The sequence below is a fragment of the Hemiscyllium ocellatum genome, chromosome 15 (assembly GCF_020745735.1).
Source record: "Hemiscyllium ocellatum isolate sHemOce1 chromosome 15, sHemOce1.pat.X.cur, whole genome shotgun sequence".
Classification (NCBI taxonomy): Eukaryota; Metazoa; Chordata; class Chondrichthyes; order Orectolobiformes; family Hemiscylliidae; genus Hemiscyllium; species Hemiscyllium ocellatum.
Window position 1 is genome coordinate 62,437,288 of NC_083415.1, and position 23,433 is coordinate 62,460,720.

Genomic DNA, 23,433 nt, shown 5'->3' on the forward strand with positions numbered 1-23,433 from the left:
AAAGCACAGCAGGTCAGGCGGCATCTGAGGAGCAGGACAGTCGATGTTTCAGGCATAAGCCCTTCATCGGGAATGGTCAGGACTTATATAATTAAAAGTAGAGCCCTGAACAGTGTTATAGAACAGAGAGACCTAGGGATTCATGTACATAATTCTTTAAAGTATGCATCACATATTGACTGGGTAGTTAAGAAGGTGTTCAGCATATTTACTTTCAACGCTCAGAACTTTGAATATAGAGGTTATTCAGGATATTGGTGTCATAGACATTGTTGGCTGGGCAAAATCTAATGCCTGTCCCTAGTTGCTCTTGAGAAGGTGATGGTGAGCTGCCTTCGTAAACCACTGCAGTACATGTGCTGTAGGTAGACTCATAATTCCATTATGGACTTGGCAAATACAATATAATGTGGATAAATGTAAAGTTATCCAGTTTGGTTGCAAAAACAAGAAGGCTGATTATTATCTGAATAGTGGAAGTTTAGAAAAAGGTGAGGTGCAATGAGACCTGGGTGTCATGGTGGAACAGTTACTGAAGGTTGGTATGCAGATGCAGCAGGTGGTGAGGAAAGCTAACGGCATGCTGGCCTTCTTAGCGAGTGAGGTGGAGTATTAGAGTAAGGATGTCTTGCTGCAGTTATCCAGGGCCTCTGTGAAGCTGCACCTTGAGTAGTGTGTGCAGTTTTGGTCTCCTAGTCTGAGGAAGGACATTCTTGCTATTGAGGGAGATCAGTGAAGGTTCACTAGACTGATTGCTGGGATGCCAGGACTGATTTATGAGGAAAGATTGGATCGACCAGGCTGGTATTTGCTGGAATTTAGAAGAATGAGAGGGGATCTCATAGAAATATATAAAATCCTGATGGCACTGGACAAGCTAGATGCAGAAAGAATGCTCCTAATGTTGGTTAGTCCAGACAGGGTCTAAGAATAAGAGGTAAGTCATTCAGGATTGAGATACAGAAGAATTTCTTCACTCAGAGAGTTGCGAACCTGTGGCATTCTCTCCCACAGGAAGCTGTTGGGGCCAGTTCATTAGATATATTCAAGAGGGAGCTGCAAGTGTCTCTTGCAGCTAAAGGGATCAAGGGTATGGGAAGGGGGCAGGAATGGGATACTGAGATTGTATGATCAGCCATGATCATATTGAATGGTGATACAGGTCCTAAGGGCTGAATGGCCTATTCCTGCACCTCTTTTCAATGTTTCTATTTCCAGGATTTTGACCCAATGACTCTGAAGGAATGATAATATATTTGAAGTCAGGATGATGAGTGGCTTGGAGGGGAACGTGCAGGTAGTGGTCTACTCACATATTTGTTGCACATGTCCTTGTGGTCATGGGTTTGGAAGATACTGTCTAAAGATCATTTGTGAAATTCTGGAGTGCACTTTGCAAATCGTACATACTGCTGCTACTGAGCACGGAGAGTGGAGGGAGTGGATGTTTGTGGATTGTGGACAAAGTGGGCTACTTTGTCCAAGATGGTGTCTAGCTTCTTGAGTGTTGTTGGAGCTGCACCCATTCAGGCAAGTGGGGAGTATTCCATCACATTCCTGACTTGTACCTTGTAGATGGTCAACAGTCTTTGGGGGGGTCAGAAGGTGAGTTACTCACCATCGTATTCCTAACCTCTGACCTGCTCTTGTACCCACAGTGTTTATGAAGGAAGTCCAGTTGAGTATCTGATCAATGGTAACCCCCAGGATGTTGATAGTGCAAGATTCAGTGATGGTAACCATTGAATATCAAGAGTTGGTGGATAGATTGTCTCTTACTGGAGATGATCATTGTCTGGCATTTGTGTGGCGTGGATGCTATTTGACACTTTTCAGCTTGAATATTGTCCAGATTTTGTTGCATTTTATCACGGACTGTTTCAGTATCTGAGGATGCACAACTGGTGCTGAACATTGTGCAATCATCAGTCAACATCCCCACTTCTGACCTTATGATGGAGGGAAGGTCATTGATGAAGCAGCTGAAGATGGTTGGGCCTGGGACACTACCCTGAGGAGCTCCTGCAGAGATGCCCTGGAGCTGAGATGACTGACCTCCAACAACCACAACCATATTCCTATGTGCCAGGTATGACTCCATCCAGTGGAGATTCTGCCCCCTCTATCCATTGATTCCAGTTTTGCTAGGGCACCATTATGCCACACTCAGTCAAATGCAGCCATGGTGTCAAGGGTTTTCACTCTCACCTGACCTCTTGAATTCAGCTCTTTTGTCTATGTTTGTACCAAGGTTGTAATGAGATCAGGAGCTGAGTGGCCCTGGTAGAACCCAAACTGGGTGTTACTGAGCAGGTTATTGCTGAGCACATGTTGCTTGATAGCAATATTGATGACACTTTCCATCACTTTATTGATGATTGAGTGTAGACTTTTAGGGTAGTAATTGTCTGGGTTAGATTTGTCCTACATTTTGTGTTCAGTTTCCCACATTGTCGGGTCAATGCCAGTGTTGTAACTGTACTGGAAGAGCTTGGCTAGAGGAATGGCAAGTTCTGGAACACAAGTCTTCAGCAGTATTGCCAGAATTTTGTCAGGGCTTGTAGACCTTTCAGTATTCAGTGCCTCCAACTATCTCTTGATATCATGTGGAGTGAATTGAATTGGCTGGTGAGTGGTATTTGTGATGCTGGGGACCATTTGAGGAAGCCAAGATGGATCATCCACTTGGCACTTCTGGCTGAAGATTGCAGTGAAAGCTTCAGCCTGACCTTTTGCCCTGATGTGTTGGGCTCTTCCGTCATTGAGGGTAGGAATATTGGTGGAGCATGCTCCTCAAGTGAGTTGTTTAATTGTTCACCATCATTCGCGACTTGATGTGGCAGGATTGCACTGATTGAATCTGATCCGTTGGCTGTGAGATCACTTAGTTGTTAATGCTCTTTAGATCACAGTGTACCTGTTTGGCAGTTTCACTAAGTTGACATCACGTTTCCAGATATACTTGATGCTGCTCCTGGCATGCCCTTCTGCAGTGTCCATTGAACCAGGGTTGATCCCTGGCTTGATGGTAATGGTTGAGTGGGGGATATGCCGGGCCATAAGGTTACAGATTATGCTGGAGTACAGCTCTGCTGCTGTCGATGGCCCACAGTGCCTCATGGATGCCCAGTCGTAAGTTGCTAGATTTATTTAAAGTCTGTCCCATTTATCACGGTGATAGTGCCACACAACACTATGGAGGTTATTCTCATTATGAAGGGGAGATTTTGTCTCCACAATGGCTGTGCAGTGGTCACTCTTACTGTCATGTGCAGCCAGCAGATTGGTAAGGATTGGTATGGTTTTCCCTCTCATTAGTTCCCTCACCACTTGTTTGAGACCCAGCCCAGCACCTATGTCCTTTAGGACCCAACCAGCGCAATCAGTAGTTCTGCTGCCGAGCAACTGTTGGTGGTGAACATTGAAATCCCCATCCAGAGAACATTGATAGACAAATACATGTTTGTGCTAACAAGCTGCTTAATCGTTACTAAAGTGATTAGATTTCAAGAAAGTAACACAGTTTAAGTGATTGCAGGGTGAGATGTCAGGTCACATTCAGTGATGTCATCACCAACACGTCTCTTAAAGGAACAGAGACATATTAACCATGAAACATAATACAACATCTCCCATTTTACCAAAGATAAAAATTGATCTCCTATAGATATGCATGTTTTTATATAGGCATGTATTGTCAATTCAATAATTGTACAACAATTGGTTCATTGTGTCAACAGCAAATTTGGCAACCATACCTTCCACCCTTTCCTCAGAGTCATGTCTGTAAACTGTAAACAGTTGAGGTCCTAGCAATAATCTCTGTGGCACACCACTGCTTTACATTTTGACAATATGAAGAAAAGCCATTTATACCTCCTCCTTACTTCCAGTTAGCCAGATGATCTTCTGTCCATGTCAATATGCTAGCGCTACACCACAAACTTTTATTTTTTGCAATAACCTTTGATGTGGCACCTTATCAAATGCTTCCTGGTAATCTTTGCACAGGATAGCCACTGGTTCCCCATTATATACAACACAAGTTACCATCTCTAAGAACTCCAGTAGATTGGTCAAACATGATTCCCCTTTCACAAAACCTCGCTGACACTGCATGATTACTTTGAACTTAGCCAAATGCTCTACTGTAACTTCTTTAACATTAGCTTCTAAAATTTTCACCATAACTGATGTTAACCTAAATGACCTGCAATTGCCTATTTTTTGTCTCCCTCCCTTTCTGAATAAAGGAGTTGCATTCACTATCCTCCATTCTAATGAATTGCCTGTGAATCAAGGGAGTTTTGAAAAGTAAAAGCTAATGTGTAACTATGGATGTAGGTTTGCTCGCTGAGCTGGAAGGTTCATGTTCAGACGTTTCATGAAGATGTTACCTAGTATGGTGACGAAACGTCTGATCATGAAAATCCAGCTCAGCAAGCAAACCTACATCCATAGTTACACATTAGCTTTTACTTTTCAAAACTCCCTTGATTCACAGGCAATTCATTAGAATGGAAGATAGTGAATCCTCACGTTTCGTCACTGGGACCTGGGCATTTGTCAGCTCACAGCATCAATAGTTACTCAGTCCCACTTCTCGGGTGATTGGGATTTTCCTTAGTTCCTCCCTCCCTTCCGTTTCCTGATTTACCTCTGGTTCTGGAATGTTTTTAGTACTCTCTACAAGGAGGAGAAATGCAAATTTCTGTTCCAATCTTCTGTCACTTCCTTGTTTATCATTATTAATTCTCCAGTCTCACTTTCTATAGGATTAAAGGTCACTTTGTTGATTTTCTTTTAAATATTTATAGAAACTATGTTTTAAATATTCTGACTAGCTTTCTCTTGTATTCTAATTTTTCTCCCATCGTTACTCTTTTGGTCTTTTCTTTCATACTCTGCCGAATTATCTAAGCTGCCGCCTGTCTTTAAACAACGATATGCTGCTTCTTCTCGTTTGACATTCGCTTTATCATTTCACATTAACCTCTGATGGTATGTCTATCTTTTGGAATTTTTCATTCTCATTGGAACGTGTTTATTCTATAAGTTCTGAAATATTCTCCTAAATGTCTGCCATCGAATTTCCATTGGTTTATCCTTTAATCTAATTTGCTAATTCACTTTAGCCACATCTGTTTTCCTGCCTTCATAATCCACCTTACTTAACTTAAAAGTAAGCTCTTAGACCCACTGCCCTCTCCTTCACTGAATATAAAATTGAATTATATTATGGTTACTATTATTTGCCTTCATAATGAGATCATTAAGTAATTCTATCCTGTTGCATAATACCAAGTCCAGTATAGCATGCTGTCTGCTGAACTCCAGAACATGTTAGTCTAAGAGATATCTAGAAGCATTCAATTAACTCATCTAAGCTACCTTTGTCAGTTTGATTTTTAAAAAAATCTCACATGATTTTCTGACAAACTCTTATATTTTTACCTTATGCTCCACCCTACTGGTAAAGATAAAGTTGCCATATTTCCACTCTCCTGTTAGAGATAGCTGGTGGTGGTTCCACCTGACCGTTAATGTGCTTCAGGCAAGGAGCAATGTTGAAAAGATGGGACCTTCATGTGACCTCACCAATGTCAGGATTGAATTACTGGGGGTTCCCATTGATCAGAAACTTAATTAACAGTCACATAAATGCTGTGGCAACATGAGCAAGTCAGAGGTTAGGAATCCTGCAATGGTAACTTACCTAAAGACTCCTCAAAACCTCCCTACCATTTACGAGAAGCAAGTCAAGGATGTGTTGGAATGCTCTCCACATACCTAGCTTGGTGCAGCTCCAAGAACACCAGACAAGTTCAATCAATGTCACCCAGACAAAGCAGTCTGCTCGATCAGCTTAAACCATTTACATACAACATCAGCTCGGTGTACCACATACAAGATGTACTACAGCAATTCATCATGATTCTTTTGACAGCACCATCCAAACCTGTGATGATGTCTAATACCTAAAAGAAAAAAGGCAAATGGTGCATAAGGACACTATTACCTGCACATTTCCCCATAAACTAAATGCTTTTTTGACTTGAAATTATGTCACTGTTCCTTCATTACCATATTCTCAATGTCCTAGAGTATCACATTACAGTAAAAAAAAACATATTCTTTAAAGTAGGTCAGAGGGGACATGGAACTGAGCTGCCCTATCCAGCTCAGTGATGACTCTGATTAGTAATTAATTACTATTGCCAATTCCTAACTGGGATTTAAGAAGTGGTTCCAAAGTGTTACTTTCACCTCCTCTGAAATGATGAAATAACATCAGTGAAGTGTGATTATAGATCATAAAATAAGGTTTCAAGTCTCAGTATTATTTTCAAAATTCTTGGAATCAGATTTGAAAGGACAGAGTATGAGCCTAATTCTTTAATGACTTAATTAAATTAGATCTCTGTTTGGTTAGATTTTCTAAAGTAATTACTTTTCCATTGACTTTTCAGAAAAAGAATAAAGAAAGCTTTGTCCGTCATTACCACGTTGAACTTAAAAGTGTTACCTGCATATCACGACTGAGTTCAACCATTTAACATTCTGTTTAAGCACTGATTTTACTGTTCTCCTGTGTAATCTAGGAATTTACATAACAAATTTCAGAAAAACTTCAGTAGAAGCTAAGTGCTAACAAAACTCATGTGGTCATTTGTTTACCCACCAACACATACTGTCTAAATGGTTGTATAGACTTTGACACTTTTTAAAAGCATAAATAGGTTGTAGATAGGTTGTTTGTTGACTTCATAATAAGAGAAAAGTAACTGGGCCAGCCAAAGAGGTACAAAAGTTAATAACATAATATCAGGACTGGAAAGCTACATCTAAGTATACTTAAGAAAGAGAGGAATTTGCAGAAGGATCAAAGAATCATACAAGTTTCAGTACAGAAGGAGGTGATTTGCCCCACTAAAGAGCCTCAAAAGAGCAAATTATCTTGTCCAATTCTCCAGCTCTGTCTCTGTAGCCCTCTAACTGTATCCCTTTCAAATATATCACCAGCTCTCTTTTGAACCTTACATGAAATCCAACACCACTCTCCCAGGCAGCACATTCCAACTCCTGACAACTGTCTGAGTCAAGACGTTTCTCATTATCTCACTCCTAGCTCTCTTGCTGATAATCTTGAAATTGTGATTCCCTGGTTACTGACATAATAACTGGTAGAAACAGAGTATCCTTTACCCTGTCAAAATTGTTCATAATTCTGGACACCTCAATAAGGTCACCTCATAATGTCTTCTGTTTCGTGGAGAATAAGTCCAATTTCTCTCATCTTTGCTTGTATATAAAATCTCTCATACCTTGTATCATTCTTGTAAATCCCCAGGGCTTTAACATCCTTCCTTAAATAAGGTACCCAGAACTGAAAATGCTACTCCAAATGTGGTCTGACCAATGATTTGTAGATGCGTCACTTCACTTCCTTGTTTTACACTCTAAGAGCTGGCCACAAATTTTTCAATCTCCTTTTGATACATGGAAGCATTGGAAAAGGTGCAGAGGAGATTTACTAGGATGCTGCCTGGTCTGGAGGGCAGATCTTACGAGGAAAGGCTGAGGGACTTGGGTCTGTTCTCATTGGAGAGAAGAAGACTGAGAAGGGATTTAATCAAGATATACAAGATGAGCAGAGGATGAGACAGGGTGGACAGTGAGTGTCTTTTTCCGAAGATGATTACGTCGGCTTGTACAAGGGCGCATAGCTGCAAATTGAGGGGTGATAGATTTAAGACAGATGTGAGAGGCAGGTTCTTTACTCAGAGAGTGCTAAGGGGGTGGATTGCCCTATCTGCTAATGTAGTTAACTCAGCCACATTAGGGGCATTTGAACAGTCCTTGGGTAAGCATATGGTTGTTAATGGGATAGTCGCTATAGTGGCTTAAATTAGTTCACAGGTCAGTGCAATATCGAGGGCCGAATGGCCTGTTTTGCATCGTATTGTCCTATGTTCTGTGATATAAAGACAATAGGAGAGGATTGGAGAGTTGCAAGTTTTATGCTCTTATTCAGAAAAGGCAAGCTCGACAGCTACAGACCAGTTAACCTTAATGGTGGGAAGGTTTTTCAGAAATGGTGATACAGAACAAGATTGATAATCACTTGTGAAAATGCTGGGAAGTAAAGTAAAAAAGCTAGTGTTGCCTTTTTAGGCATAAATTATGTTGAGCTAATCTGTTTGAGTTTACCAATGATATAACGGAGAGATTTATGAAGACAATGGTGTTGAATTGGTGGACGTGAACTTTGAGGAGACCTATCAATTTTCTTGCATTTGTAAAAGCCCTATAGTAGAGAAACAGGCCATACGGCCCACTGAGTCTTCAACAACTCTCCAAAGAGCACCCTACCCACACCCACCTCCACCCCAAACTATCTTTGTAACTCACATTTATCACGGCTAATTCGTCTAGCCTGTACATGCCTAGACACTACGGACAATTTTGCATGGCCAAAACATCGAGACTGCACATCTTTGGACTGTGGGAGGAAACCAGAGCACCCGGAGGAAACACCTGCAGACAAGGAAGAATGTGCAAACTCCACAGTCACCCAAAACTGCAATAGATTCTGAGTCCCTGGCACTGTGAGACAGCAGTGCTAACCCACTGTACCACTTGATATGGTGCTATACAACAGACTTTTGAGCAATGTTAGAGTTCAAGTAAAAAAGGGAGAGTTATAACAGGGAATTGGATGCTACATGGCCCCGACTTAAAGGTGACCAGCATCCTGCCAACCTGGAACACAGCCCCTTGTATCTGAGGTAAGTCTGAAATACACACATTGTGGTTAAACAACGGCATTAAGGGATGTGGACCAAAGGCAGGTCTATGAAATTAAATACAGTGGACGTCCAAAAAGACTTGGGGGTTCAGATGCACAGATCTTTAAAATATCACAATTAAGTACAGAACCAAATCAAAAAAGCTAATGGAATGCTGGCCTTTATATCGAGAGCACTGAAGTACAAGGATGCAGGAGTTATGCTGCAGTTATACAAAGCTGAAAATGTGTTGCTGGTTAAAGCACAGCAGGCCAGGCAGCATCCAAGGAACAGGAAATTCGACATTTCGGCATCTGCAGACCTCACTTTTTACTTGCAGTTATACAAAACCCTGGTTAGGCCCCACTTGGAGAACTGGGAGCAGATCTGGGCACCACACCTTAGGAAGGATAGATTGCCCTTGGAAGGAGTACAATATTGGGTTACAAGAACGATAACTGGACTTTAGGGGTTAAGTCATGAGAAGGGATTATACAAATTAGATCTGTGTTTTCTCTAGAATTTAGAAGGTTAAGGGGTGATCTGACTACAGTCTTCATGATATTAACAGGAAAAACATGGTAGATAAAGGTAAACTATTTCCATTGGTTGGCGTTTTGAGAACTAGGACTATAGTCTAGACTGTTCAGGAGAGATGTTCGAAAGCAGTTCGACGCATATTGGGTGGCAGAGGTTGGGAACTCCCTTCCACAATTGTTAATTTTAAATCTGAGGTAGATAACTTTTTATTAGACAAAGGTGTTAAAGGAAATGGGTCAAAGGCAAGAATATGGATTTAGACCACAGATCAGTCATGATCTGATTTAATAAAGGAACAGGCTTGAGGGGCTGAATGGCTTACTCCTGCATACTTCATTTAAAGGGATGGGGGAGAGGGAAGGTGTAGGGACTCTCTATTGGTTGGATTCTTGTCTACCACAGATTGTAATAATTGTAAGTCAATCCTGCCAGTTCCAGGACATCTCTGCAAGAGTTCCTCAGGGTAGATATTTTCAAATCAACCCGTTCAGAGTCATGGAGTCAAACACCACGGAAACAGACCCTTTGGTCCAACTTGGCCATGCCAACCAACTTTCCCAATCTAAACTAGCCCCATTGCCTCCATTTGGCCCATATCCCTCTAACCCTTTCCTAACCATGTACCTGTCCAAATGTCTTTTAAATATTAGGAATGTACCTGCATCTATCACTTTCTCTGGCAGTACATTCCACATATGAACACCCTCTGTGTGAAAAAGTTGCCCTTCAGGTCTCTTTTAAAACTTTCTCCCTTCACCTTAAAAAGATGCCACAAGTTTTGAACACCCTGATCTTAAGGAAAAGACCTTTGCCTTTCATCTTTTCTATGCCCCTCGTGACTTTATAAACCTCTGTGTGGTCAGCCCTCAACCTCCTACGCTCCAGTGAAAAAGATCCCAGCCAATCCTTATAATTCAAATCCTTCAGTCCTGGCAACATCCTTGTAAATCTTTTCTGAACCCTCTCTAGCTTAATAATATTTTTCTTATAACAGGGTGACCAGAAATGTATATAGTCCTCCAAAAGTGACCTCGCCAACATCCTGTACAACCCCAACTCCTGTACTCGATGGTCTGAGCAATAAAGGTCAGTGTGTTAAATGCTTTCTTAACGACTCTATCTGTAATACAACATTCAAAGAACTATGTACCTGAACCCCTAGGTCCCCCTGTTTGACGACACTATCTAGGTCCCTATCATTAACTGTATTCTCAGCCACATTAGGGAGATTTAAACAATCCTTAGTTAAGCACATGGATGATTTTGGGATAGTGTAGGTGGATGAGTTGAGAATAGTTCACAGGTCGGCACAATATCGAGGGCCAAATGGCTTGTTCTGCGCAGTATTGTTCTAGGTTCTAAGTCCTGGCCTTGTTTGTTTTATCAAAATGCAATACCTTGCATTTATACAAATTAAACTTCATCTGCCACTCCTCGGCCCATTGGCCCAATTGATCAAAATCACTTTGTAATCTTAGATAACCTTCTTCACTGTCATCTACATCACCAATTTTGGTGTCATTTGCAAACTTTCTAACCAGCCTCCTAAATTCTCATCCAAATCATTTATATAACTGACAACCAAGAGTGGATTCAGCACCAATCTCTACTCACACCACTGGTCACAGGCCTCCAGTCTGAAAAACAACCCTTCACCACTACCCTCATTTCCTACCATTTTGTGTTCAATTAGCAAGCTCTCCCTGAATCCCATGTGATCTAACTTTATTAAATAGTATACTGTGTAGAACCCTGTTAAAGGCTTTACTTAAGTAAAACAATGTCGACTGCTCTTCCCTCACCAATCTTTTTGTTACATCCTCAAATAAAATCCAATCAGGTTTGAGAGACACAATTTCCCAAGTACAGAGTTACGCTGAGTATCTGTAATCAGTCCTTGCCTTTCCAAATGCATTTAAATCCTATTTGTCAGAATCCCCTCGAACAGCTTAGCCACCACTGATGTCAGACTCCTAGGTCTGTGGACTTCCCTCTGATACAGGTGAGACATGAACCCAGGAACTTAGCTTCAAATAGGGACACTGCTATCATGCCATAACGGCCCCTCAATTCTTCAGGGCAGTGTCCATGGCCCAACCATCTACAGCCGTTTCATCAATGACCTTCCCTCCATTATAAGGTCAGAAGTGGAGATGATCACTGATGACTGCAGAATGTTCATTGCTATTTGCGACTGCTCAGATACTGAGGCAGTCTGTGTCCAAATATAGCAAGACCTGTACGATAGTTGGGTTTGGCTGATAAGTGGCAAAGAACATTCACAACACACAAGTACCAGGAAATTCCCATCACCAATTTGGGAAACAAGGCAGGGCAGGTGACTGAGGTATCAGTGGGGGAGCACTTTGGGGCCAGCGACCATACTTCTATTCGTTTTAAAATAGTGATGGAAAAGGATAGACCAGATCTAAAAGTTGAAGTCCTAAATTGGAAAAAGGCCAATTTTGACGGTATTAGGCAAGAACTTTCGAAAGCTGATTGGAGGCAGATGTCCGCAGGTAAAGGGACAGCTGGAAAATGGGAAGCCTTCAGAAATGAGATAGCAAGAATCCAGAGAAAGTATGTTCCTGTCAGGGTAAAAGGGAAGGCTGGTAGGTATAGGGAATGCTGAATGACTAAAGAAATTGAGAGTTTGGTTAAGAAAAAGAAGGAAGCATATGTCAGGTACAGACAGGATAGATCGAGTGAATCCTTAGAATATAAAGAAAGTAGGAATATACTTAAGAGGGAAATCAGGAGGGCAAAACCGGGACATGAGATAGCTTTGGCAAATAGAGTTAAGGAAAATCTAAAGGGTTTTTACAAATATATTAAGGACAAAAGGGTAACTAGGGAGAGAATAGGCTCCTCAAAGATCAGCAAGGCCATCTTTGTGTGGAGCCACAGGAAATGGGGGAGATACTAAATGAATATTTTGCATCAATATTTACCGTGGAAAAGGATATGGAAGATATAGACTGTAGGGAAATAAATGGTGACATCTTGCAAAATGTCCAGATTACAGAGAAGCAAGTGCTGGATGTCTTGAAACGGTTAAAAGTGGATAAATCCCCAGGACCTGATCAGGTGTACCTGAGAACTCTGTGGGAAGCTAGAGAAGTGATTGCTGGGCCTCTTGCTGAGATATTTGTGTCATCGATAGTCACAAGTGAGGTGCTAGAAGACTGGAGGTTGGCAAACGTGGTGCCACTGTTTAAGAAGGGCGGTAAAGACAAGCCAGGGAACTATAGACTGGTGAGCCTGACCTCAGTGGTGGGCAAGTTGTTGGAGGGAATCCTGAGAGACAGGATGTACATGTATTTGGAAAGGCAAGGACTGATTCGGGTTAGTCAACATGGCTTTGTGCGTGGGAAATCATATCTCACAAACTTGATTGAGATTTTTTGATGAAGTAACAAAGAGGGCAGAACAGTAGATGTGATCTATATGGACTTCAGTAAGATGTTCAACAAGGTTCCCCATGGGAGACTGATTAGCAAGGTTAGATCTCATGGAATACAGGAGAACTAGCCATTTGGATACAGAACTGGCTCAAAGGTAGAAGACAGAGGGTGGTGGTAAAGGGTTGTTTTTCAGACTGGAGGCCTGTGACCATTGGAGTGCCACAAGGATCGGTGCTGGTTCCTCTACGTTTTGTCATTTACATAAATGATTTGGATGAGAGCATAAGAGGCATAGTTAGTAAGTTTGCAGATGACACCAAAATTGGAGGTGTAGTGGAAAGCGAAGAGGGTTACCTCAGATTACAACAGGATCTGGACCAGATGGGCCAATGTGGCAGCTAGAGTTTCCTTCAGATAACTGTGAGGTGCTGCGTTTTGGGTAAGCAAATCTTAGCAGGACTTATACACTTAATGGCAAGGTTCTAGGGAGTATTGCTGAACAAAGAGACCTTGGAGTGCAGGTTCATAGCTCCTTGAAAGTGGAATCGCAGATAGATTAGGATAGTGAAGAAGGCGTTTGGTATGCTTTCCTTTATTGGTCAGAGTATTGAGTACAGGAGTTGGGAGGTCATGTTGCAACTGTACAGGACATTGGTTAGGCCACTGTTGGAATATTGAATGCAATTCAGGTCTCCTTCCTATCGGACAGATGTTGTGAAACTTCAAATGGTTCAGAAAAGATTTACAAGGATGTTGCCAGGGTTGGAGGATTTGAGCTACAGGGAGAGGCTGAACAGGCCGGGGCTGTTTTCCTTGTAGCATCGGAGGCTGAGGGGTGACCTTATAGTGGTTTACAAAATAATGAGGGGCATGGACAGGATAAATAGACAAAGTCTTTTCCCTGGGGTGGGGGAGTGCAGAACTAGGGGACATAGATTTAGGGTGAGAGGGAAAGATATAAAAGAGACCTAAGGGGCAACTTTTTCACATAGAGGGTGGTACGTGTACGGAATGAGCTGCCAGAGGATGTGGTGGAGGCTGGTACAATTGCAACATTTAAGAGATATTTGGATGGGTATATGAATAGGAAGGGTTTGGAGGGATATGGGCCTTGTGCTGGCAGGTGGGACTCGATTGGGTTGGGATGTCTGGTCGGCATGGACGGGTTGGACCGAAGGGTCTGTTTCCATGTTGTACATCTCTATGACTCTATGACCAACAAGAAAGAATCTAACTACCTCCCTTTGACATTACTAACACTGAATCCAGCATTATTATCTTGGTGGTTATCATCCATCAGAAATGGAATTGGCCCACTCTCACAAACACTGTGGCTACAAGCCAAAAGAGAAAATGCTGGAAAATCTCAGCAGGTCTGGCAGCACCTGTAAGGAGAGAAAAAAGCTGACGTTTCGAGACCAACTGACCCTTTGTCAAAGCTGACATGTTGGTCATTTAGACTTGAAACGTCAGCTCTTTTCTCTCCTTACAGATGCTGCCGGACCAGCTGATATTTTCCAGCTTTTTCTCTTTTGGTTTCAGATTCCAGCATCCGCAATAATTAACTTTTATACTGTGGCTACAAGAGTCAGTCAGAGTCTTAACGTATGTACTATTTAACGAAATCTGCAACTCAGCATAGCATAGTTGACACTATCCTCTCTAAATGTACAGTATTCTACAGGCCTTGCTTCATCTATTGTGATAAAGGAGAATCATTTACTGATCTAACCAGAAGAGGTTTTTATATTGAATAAGTAGTATTTCTTTATTTTTAATAATGTTTTCTTAGGAATTTGTAATTAAGAATCTGTACTTAGATACCTAAGATGGCACCATAAGTAGCGACTTGTAAACTTTTCATTGTACTCATGTGACAGCAATTCTAATTCTAATTCTATATTATTGCAGCTGGGGGGTGACAGGCTATCGTGGTTTGACAGGTATTGGAATAGAGACTATTTAGCAGAGACAGATATTAGATCCTTGTTCCTTTGGGATCCTAGGCGCCCAAAAGTCCAGATGACATCATTATGTATAAATCTTCGTATTAACTCCTTCACACACTCACACCTTTATGAAATGCCTGGCACCACACATTTTGACCATTACTAATATACAATTATTTATACATAATTAATAATTATACAATTGTGTATGTAATTATACATACAATGATGCTCCCCACCACGCAACTCATTGACTTCATAAATTCTGGAGGTTTCAATTGTGTGATGAACATTTGTAACATTTTGTTATCATTTGGGAAAATTGCTTTGAAGGTGGAGATAAAATGGATTTGAGGTTTCAGCAAGTTAAATAATTTTAGACAAAGTTCAGGCAAAAAGTTTCTAGTTGGATTTACTTTTTAACAACTAACCATACACCATAAAACTGTCCAACTTTCCAGATGAGTCTCCCTTATTTACATTTTAATTATTAAAAAGCGATATTCTTAATCAACCTGTTTGAACTAGAGTAGGTGGGACTCCAACCTGGACGTTCTGGACCAGAGAGGAAAATACTGCTACCACACAACAGCCCTTTCCAAAGGATTGAAGCTCAGTATAGGGTGGCATGGTGGCTCAGTTGTTAGCACTGCTGCCTCACAGTGCTGGGTCCTAAGTTCGATTCCAGCCTCGGGCGACTGTGTGGAGTTTGCATGTTCTCCTTGTGTCTGTGTGGGTTTGCTCAGGTTTCCTCATACAGTCCAAAGATGTGCAGGTCAGGTGAATTGGCCATGTATTAGGTGCATTAGTCAGAGGGAAAATGGGTCTGGGTGCGTTACTCTTTGGAGGGTTGGTTTGGGCTGAAGGGCCTGTTTCTATGCTGTAGAAAATCTAATCTAATCTCCAGTTACAAGTTGCAGCAACATAGTTTTTTCTCACCACATTATCATCCAAGGCTCTTTTCACATATTATCCACCATTACTTCATCACTTGTATTTTCTAATAAATCAAATTACATGCAGTAAGAGTAATGAAGACCATTAAAGTTGAAGGAGAACTAGGGAGAGAGGGAGAGGTTAAGTCAAAATTGAATTGGAGGAGGAGAAGATAAAGTACTCCACTCCCTGAGATGACCTCTTTTCTTTAAAGCGTTGAGAGTATCGGTGGACGTCACATGCAGTTTCTATAACAACAGCCAGGCATGAATGTAGCTGCAGATAATCGGCAGATCTGACCCCATCCACTGTCGGTTACTTGGCCAGGCCCAGGAGCAGTCCCATGAGAAGGTCCTCTAAATTGCCCATGCATTCACACCCCTCTCAAGATCAGAAGCATGGGGCAGAGGTACAAGCAAAACCATAACAAAAAATTTTTCAAAATTTCAAAAGGGGGTGCAACCACCCATAACCAATATATAAATGGTCCACAGACTCAATAATAAACAGTGGACTACATTGGTGGTGTTCCCATGTACCTGCTGCCCTTATCCTTCTAATTCAGAAGTCACATGACCCCAGGCTATAGTCCAATAGGTTTATCTGAAATCACAAGCTTTCAGAGCGCTGATCCTTCTTCGTCCTTTGTCCTAACTGTTCCATATCCATTTCTGAATGCAAAACTGCAGAGGCCATTTTTTATTCATGTTTTGAAACAACTGAATAGAAAGCACTTCTATTCCAAAGCGTCATTTTCCTTGCATTACTGTATTGTATCTGTTGCCCTTGGCTACCTGCTATTCTTAATTAGGGTAGGCAATGGTCTAGTGGTATTATTGCTGGACTGTTAATCTGTTCTGAGGAAGAGACACTGGACCTGTGATTTCTCTCCACAAATGCTGCCGGTCCTGGTGAGCTTTTCCAGCAATTTCTATGTTCCTTTGTGTTGTTAATCTCGAATGGAGGTAATATTCTAGGGACCTTGGTTCAAAACCTGCCATGGAAAATAGTGGAATTTGAATTGAATAAAAATCTGGAATTGAGAGTCTAAGGATGTGCATGAATCTATTGTCGATTATTGGAAAAACCCATCTGGTTCAGTAAGGTCTGTTAGGCAAGGAAACAGCCATCCTACATTGACTCCACACCCACAGTAGTGTGGCTGACTCTTATCTGCCCTCTGGGCAATTAGGGATGGACAATAAACACTGGCTCAGCCAGTGATACCCACATCCCATGAATGAATAAAAAGAATCCACCTGGCTTTTGGCCATTGATTCACTGAAAACAAAAATACGTGCGATCACAACAGGTCAAGCAGCATCCATGGAGAGAAAGCAAGCTAGCATTTCGTGTGTAGATGACTCTTCATCAGAGTTGACATGAAGTATGGAGTGATTCACTGTTTCCCACAAAATATAGACTTTTGATCCTTCTCAGCATATCAGAAGCTTACATAAAACCCACCCCATTTCGAAATTGAATTTGTTCTTTCTCTTTCTGCCTCTGTGTATCCACCATCACTGCTACCCAAAACGATTTGTTAATTTAAAATAGGCTGAGATCTGAACTTCATGATCTCTGGCCTGTGTTACTCCTGCTCTCTCTGGGCAGCAACACAGAGTATATTTACTAACAGAGTGGGATCATGTTTAACAAGGTTCCATGAAATTAGTTTTTAGAATCTATAAAAATTAATTCTGTGATGTATGTGAATGAAGTAGTAAAAGTCTAAGAATGTTTGTGATGTCCTGTTCCTCTGTGTGCTACAACATTAAATAGAGGCTTAAAGACCATAACCTTGGCAAAGTCAGGATCCAGTTCGATCCACCCAGAATAACGATTCTGATCTCTTGGTTAAAACAAAAGGCCACAGACATCATCACTGAAAAATAATGAACCAGCAGCACATTTGTCAGTTATGATTCTAAACAACATTTCTCCAATTTTAATGTTATTTACTCCTGTGTATTTCAGAGACAGATGGATATAGTTAGCAGAATGGAAGACTTCTACATAAAGGATAAGAGTGGGCTAACATTTCTGCTTTTATCCTTGCTTTGTTGTTAATGCAATGCTCCTGCCAACTAAAGATTATTCAAGCCTTCAGGCAGATTCATGTTATTTCTCAAATTTTTATTGAATCAATTAAAAGTTATGGAGTGAGTTAAGGGAGATTGCAAAATCATCCCATCTGGAAGTGAGCGAAAATAACAGTTTACTGGAGCAGTTGATTTTGTGAGGTCCTAATTAAAATACCAAGGGAAGTTGAAAGATTAAGAGAAAAGATGAGGATTATAAAATGCACCACCTACTAGTAAAAGGGAGAGGTTTGGCAGTAGGTTAAAAGTTTGATAGTTTTAAGGGTAGCAGAAAGAACAGCCAAAATTTAACTACTGAAAACTAATAGGCCTTGAAGTATGTTTCCTTGCTGCTGCCTAACCACCATGTGCTTTTATAAAACACGTTTTCTTGCCATGACGTAGATCATTGATAATAGTCACTGCATGGATTAAATGGCAGTTGCAAAGTGGGACCATGCAGATATTTGTGTGTTTGATAGGCAGTTACCGATGTCTGAAACACTGACCAACTCTGAGTTAGAGTCTGAAATGCTGGGGGGTTTGGATTCATTTATCTGAAAAATTATCATGAAACATTACTTACCACCTACTCACTAACCACTCTTCATACCGAACACACTATTCACCTCCAACCTTCCTCACCAACCACCCTACTCATCTCACACTCCACTCACCTACCATCCTACACACTGACCACCCTTTTCACCTACCACCCTGTTCATCTAACACCCTACCCTCCCGACACCCTACCCTCCCGACAGCCTACTCTCCCGACAGCCTACTCTCCCGACAGCCTACTCCCCTAACACCCTACTCCCCCAACACCCTACTCCCCTAACACCCTACTCCCCTGACACCCTACTCCCCTGACACCCTACTCCCCTGACACCCTACTCCCCCAACACCCTACTCCCCCAACACCCTACTCCCCTAACACCCTACTCCCCTGACACCCTACTCCCCTGACACCCTACTCCCTCAACACCCTACTCCCCTAACACCCTACTCCCCTGACACCCTACTCCCCTGACACCCTACTCCCCCAACACCCTACTCCCCTAACACCCTACTCCCCTGACACCCTACTCCCCCAACACTGTACTCCCCCAACGCCCTATTCCCCCAACGCCCTATTCCCCCAACGCCCTATTCCCCCAACACCCTACTCCCCCAACACCCTACTCCCCCAACACCCTATTCCCATAACACCCTACTCCCCTGACACCCTACTCCCCCAACACTGTACTCCCCTAACGCCCTATTCCCCTAACGCCCTATTCCCCTAACACCCTACTCCCCCAACACCCTACTCCCCCAACACCCTATTCCCATAACACCCTACTCCCCTGACACCCTACTCCCCCAACACTGTACTCCCATAACACCCTATTCTCCCGACACCCTATTCCCCCGACACCCTATTTCCCTGACACCCTATTCCCCTGACACCCTATTCCCCTGACACCCTATTCCCCTGACACCCTACTCCCCTGACACCCTACTCCCCTAACACTGTACTCCCTGAACATCCTACTCCCCTGACACCCTACTCCCCCAACATCCTACTCCCCCAACATCCTACTCCCCTGACACCCTGCTCCCCTAACACCCTGCTCCCCTAACACCCTATTCCCCTAAGACCCTACTCCCCCAACACTGTACTCCACTAACACCCTACTCCCTTAACACCCTACTCCCTTAACACCCTACTCCCCTAACACCCTATACCCCCAACACCCTGCTCACCTAACACCCTATTCACCTAACACCCTACTCCCCCAAAACTGTATTCACCTAACACCCTATTCCCCCAACACCCTACTCATCTAACACTGTATTCCCCTGACACCCCGCTCCCCTAACACCCCGCTCCCCTAACACCCCGCTCCCCTAACACCCTGCTCCCCTAACACTCTACTCCCCTAACACCCCGCTCCCCTAACACTCTACTCCCCTAACACCCTATATTCCTCTAATACTTTATCCCCTAACACCCTTCTCACCTAACACTCTACTCCCCCAACACCCTACTCCCCCAACACCCTATTCCCCTAACACCCTGCTCACCTAACAGCCATCTCACCTGACACCCAACTCCCCGAACACCCTATCCCCTAACACTGTACTCCCCAACATTCTTATCCCCTAACACTTTACATTCCCCTAACACCGTACTCCCCGAACACTCTGCTCACCTAACACCCCACTCCCCCAAAACTGTAATGCCCTAACACCCTACTCCCCTAACACCCTACTCACCTAATACTGTATTCCCCTAACGCCCTACTCCCCTAACGCCCTACTCCCCTAACGCCCTACTCCCCTAACAGCCTACTCCCTTAACAGCCTACTCCCCTAACACCCTCCTCCCCTAACACCCTCCTCCCCTAACACCCTCCTCCCACAACACCGTGTTCCCCCAACACCATGTTCCCCCAACACCCTAGTTTCCTAACACCCTAGTCTCCTAACACCCTAGTCTCCTAACACCCTAGTCTCCTAATACTGTATTCCCCTAACACCCTGCTCCCCTAACACCCTGCTCCCCTAACACCCTGCTCCCCTAACACCCGGCTCCCCTAACACCCGGCTCTCATAACAGCCTACTCACCTAACACTGTATTCCCCTAACACCCGACTCCCCTAACACCCGACTCTCCTAAACACCCTGTTCCCCTAACATCCTGTTCCCCTAACATCCTGTTCCCCTAACAACATGCTCACCAAACACTGTATTCCCCAAACACTGTATTCCCCAAACACTGTATTCCCCTAACACTGTATTCCACCAACACCCTATTCCACCAACACCCTATTCCCCTAACACTGTATTCCCCTAACACCATATTCCCCTAACATGAAGGGATTTTACTGCTCCTCGGATGCTGCCTGAACTGCTGTGCTCTTCCAGCACCACTAATCCAGAATCTGGTTTTCAGCATCTGCAGTTATTGTTTTTACCTATATTCCCCTAACACCCTACTCCCCTAACACTGTACTCCCCTAACACCCGACTCCTACAACACTCTATTCCTCTAACACCCTGTTCACCTAACACCCTAGTCACCCAACACCCTATTCCCTAACACCCTATTCACCTAATATCGTATTCCCCTAACACCCTACACATGTACCAACCTACTCATCTAACATCTTGCTCACCCAAAACCCTACTCAGCTAACACCCCATTCCCCAGCACCCTGCTCACCTAACACCTATTTCTCTACCACCTACACATCAAACATCCTGCTCACCCAATACCCTATTCAGCTAACACCCTATTCCCTGAACCTCCTACTCACCTAAAACCCTACTCACCCAACACCCTACTCAGCTAAAACTCTATTCCCCCAACATCCTGATCACCTAATACCCTATTTCTCTAACACTCTACTCATATACCAACCTACACATCTAACACCGTATTTCCCTAACACCCTATTCCCCTAATACCCTATTCACCAAATACTCTGCTCACCTTACACCCTATTCCCCAAAATCCTACTCAGCTAACACCCTATTCTCCTAATACTCTATTCTCCTGACACCCTATTCCCCTAACACCCTACTCACCTCACATCCACTCACTCAAAACCCTACTCAGCTAACACCCTATTCTCCTAAATACCCAATTTTCCTGACATCCTATTCCCCTAACACCCTACCCACCAAACACCCTGCTCACCCAACACCCCACTCAACTAACACCCTATGCTCCTAATACCCTGTTCACCCTATTCCCCTAACACCCAATTCCCCTAACACCCTACTTGCCTCCCATCCTTACTCATCTAACACCCTACACCCCAAACATCCTACACCCCTAACACTGTACTCTCCTAACACCCAATTCCACTAACACCCTACTTGGCTTCCACCCTACTCACCGAACACCCTTTTCACCTCCCACTCTTCTCACTGACCAACTAAGTGGCTACTACCCTATACAAAAAGGAGAGATCACATCGGGGGTGAGGCACAACCTGAATGACTGTGTATTTTGGAGCATTGTGGAAATTCAGTGCAGAGGGTACAGATACATTTTGTTCTTTTATTAGCTCAAAGTTTGAGAAGTCCTTTCAACAGGCTAAATTGACCTACATAATGGGAGCACCCCACTCAACTAGCATGACGACAGGAAAGTTGTACGTTCATTAATTGGGAATAGGCTCTAATTTGACTATCTATTTTAAGTTCCTGTCTGATTAATGATAAATAGGAGAAATATTTTACAGATTAAAAATTGAAAGACCAGTATGAAATTTAATAAAAAACAAATTAGGAACTGTATTAATACAATAGAGATGTTAGGCCAGCCAATGTGTTGTAACTGTATGATGTGGGAGCTGGTGGAATTCATTGTGATTCAGAGTGACCACATCTGTAGCAATTGTTGGTTGTTTGAGGAACTCCAGCTCAGAGTTGATGAGCTGGGTCTGAATTTCAAACACAACTATACATCAGGGAGGGGGAGAGTTATCTGGAAACCGTATTTCAGGAGGTCGTCACATCCTTAGATTAACTACTTCGAACTTGGTCAGCAGTCAGGGTCAGCAGTGTGTGACTATGAGTGAAGCAGTAGGAAGGATCCAGCTGTTAATGCTGAAGGAGCCTCAATCTTTGAGTTCATTGAACAGGTTTGAGATTCTTGCTCCCTGTGTGCATGAGAGTGAGGGCTGTAGGGAACATGAGCAAACTGACCATAATACAATGAGCCATTCAAGAGGAGGGAGAAAAGAGAAATGTACTTGCAAATGGAGATAGTATAATCAGGGAAATAGACACAATTCTCTGCAGCCTGGTTCGGGAGTCCTGAAGGATGTGTTGCCTGCCTGGTACCTGAGTTCAGGTTATCTCATTTGGGATGTAGAGGAAAGACCCAGTTGTTGTGGTCAACATAGGTACCAACAATATAACTAGAATGAGTTTCTGCTGAGGGAATGTGAGTGGTTAGGAGCTAAATTAAAGAGCAGAACCAAAAAGGTAATAATCTCTGGGTTACTATCTGAACCACAAATCAATTGGCACAGGGTCAACCAGATCAAACAGGTAAATGCGTGACTCAAAGATTGGTGGGGTTCAATTCATGGGACATTGGCACCAGTACTGGGGAAGGAGGTTAAAAATCACACAACACCAGGTTATAGTCCAACAGGTTTAATTGGAAACCTGTTGGACTATAACCTGGTGTTGTGTGATTTTTAACTTTGTACACCCCAGTCCAACACTGGCATCATCAAATCATGGGGAAGGAGTGAGCTGTTCCAATGGGTCCGTTTCCACCTAAAATCATACAAGGACCAGAGTCAAGGACAACACAGAAAGCTAGCACACAGGGACAGCAGGTAATCAGGAAGGCTAATGGAATGTTGGCCCTATTTCAATGGGATATAACAGGAGGGAAGACTTACTCCAACTCTACAAGGTGGTGGGGAGACCACAGCTGAAGTACTGTGAACAGGTTTGGTCCACTATTTAAGGAGCGATCTCATTTCAGTGGAGGCAGTTCAGAAAAGGTTAGGATGATCCCTTGTGTATGGAGGGATTGACTTATGAGCAAAGATTGAACAGGTTGGGACACTACTCACTGGACTTTAGAAGAATGAGAGGTGATCTCATTGCAACATACAGGATTCCTAATGGGCTTCACAAGGTTACTGCTGAGAGGATGTTTCTCCTCATGGGATAGTCCAAGACCAGACAGTCTCAGAATTAAGGGGTGCCAATTTA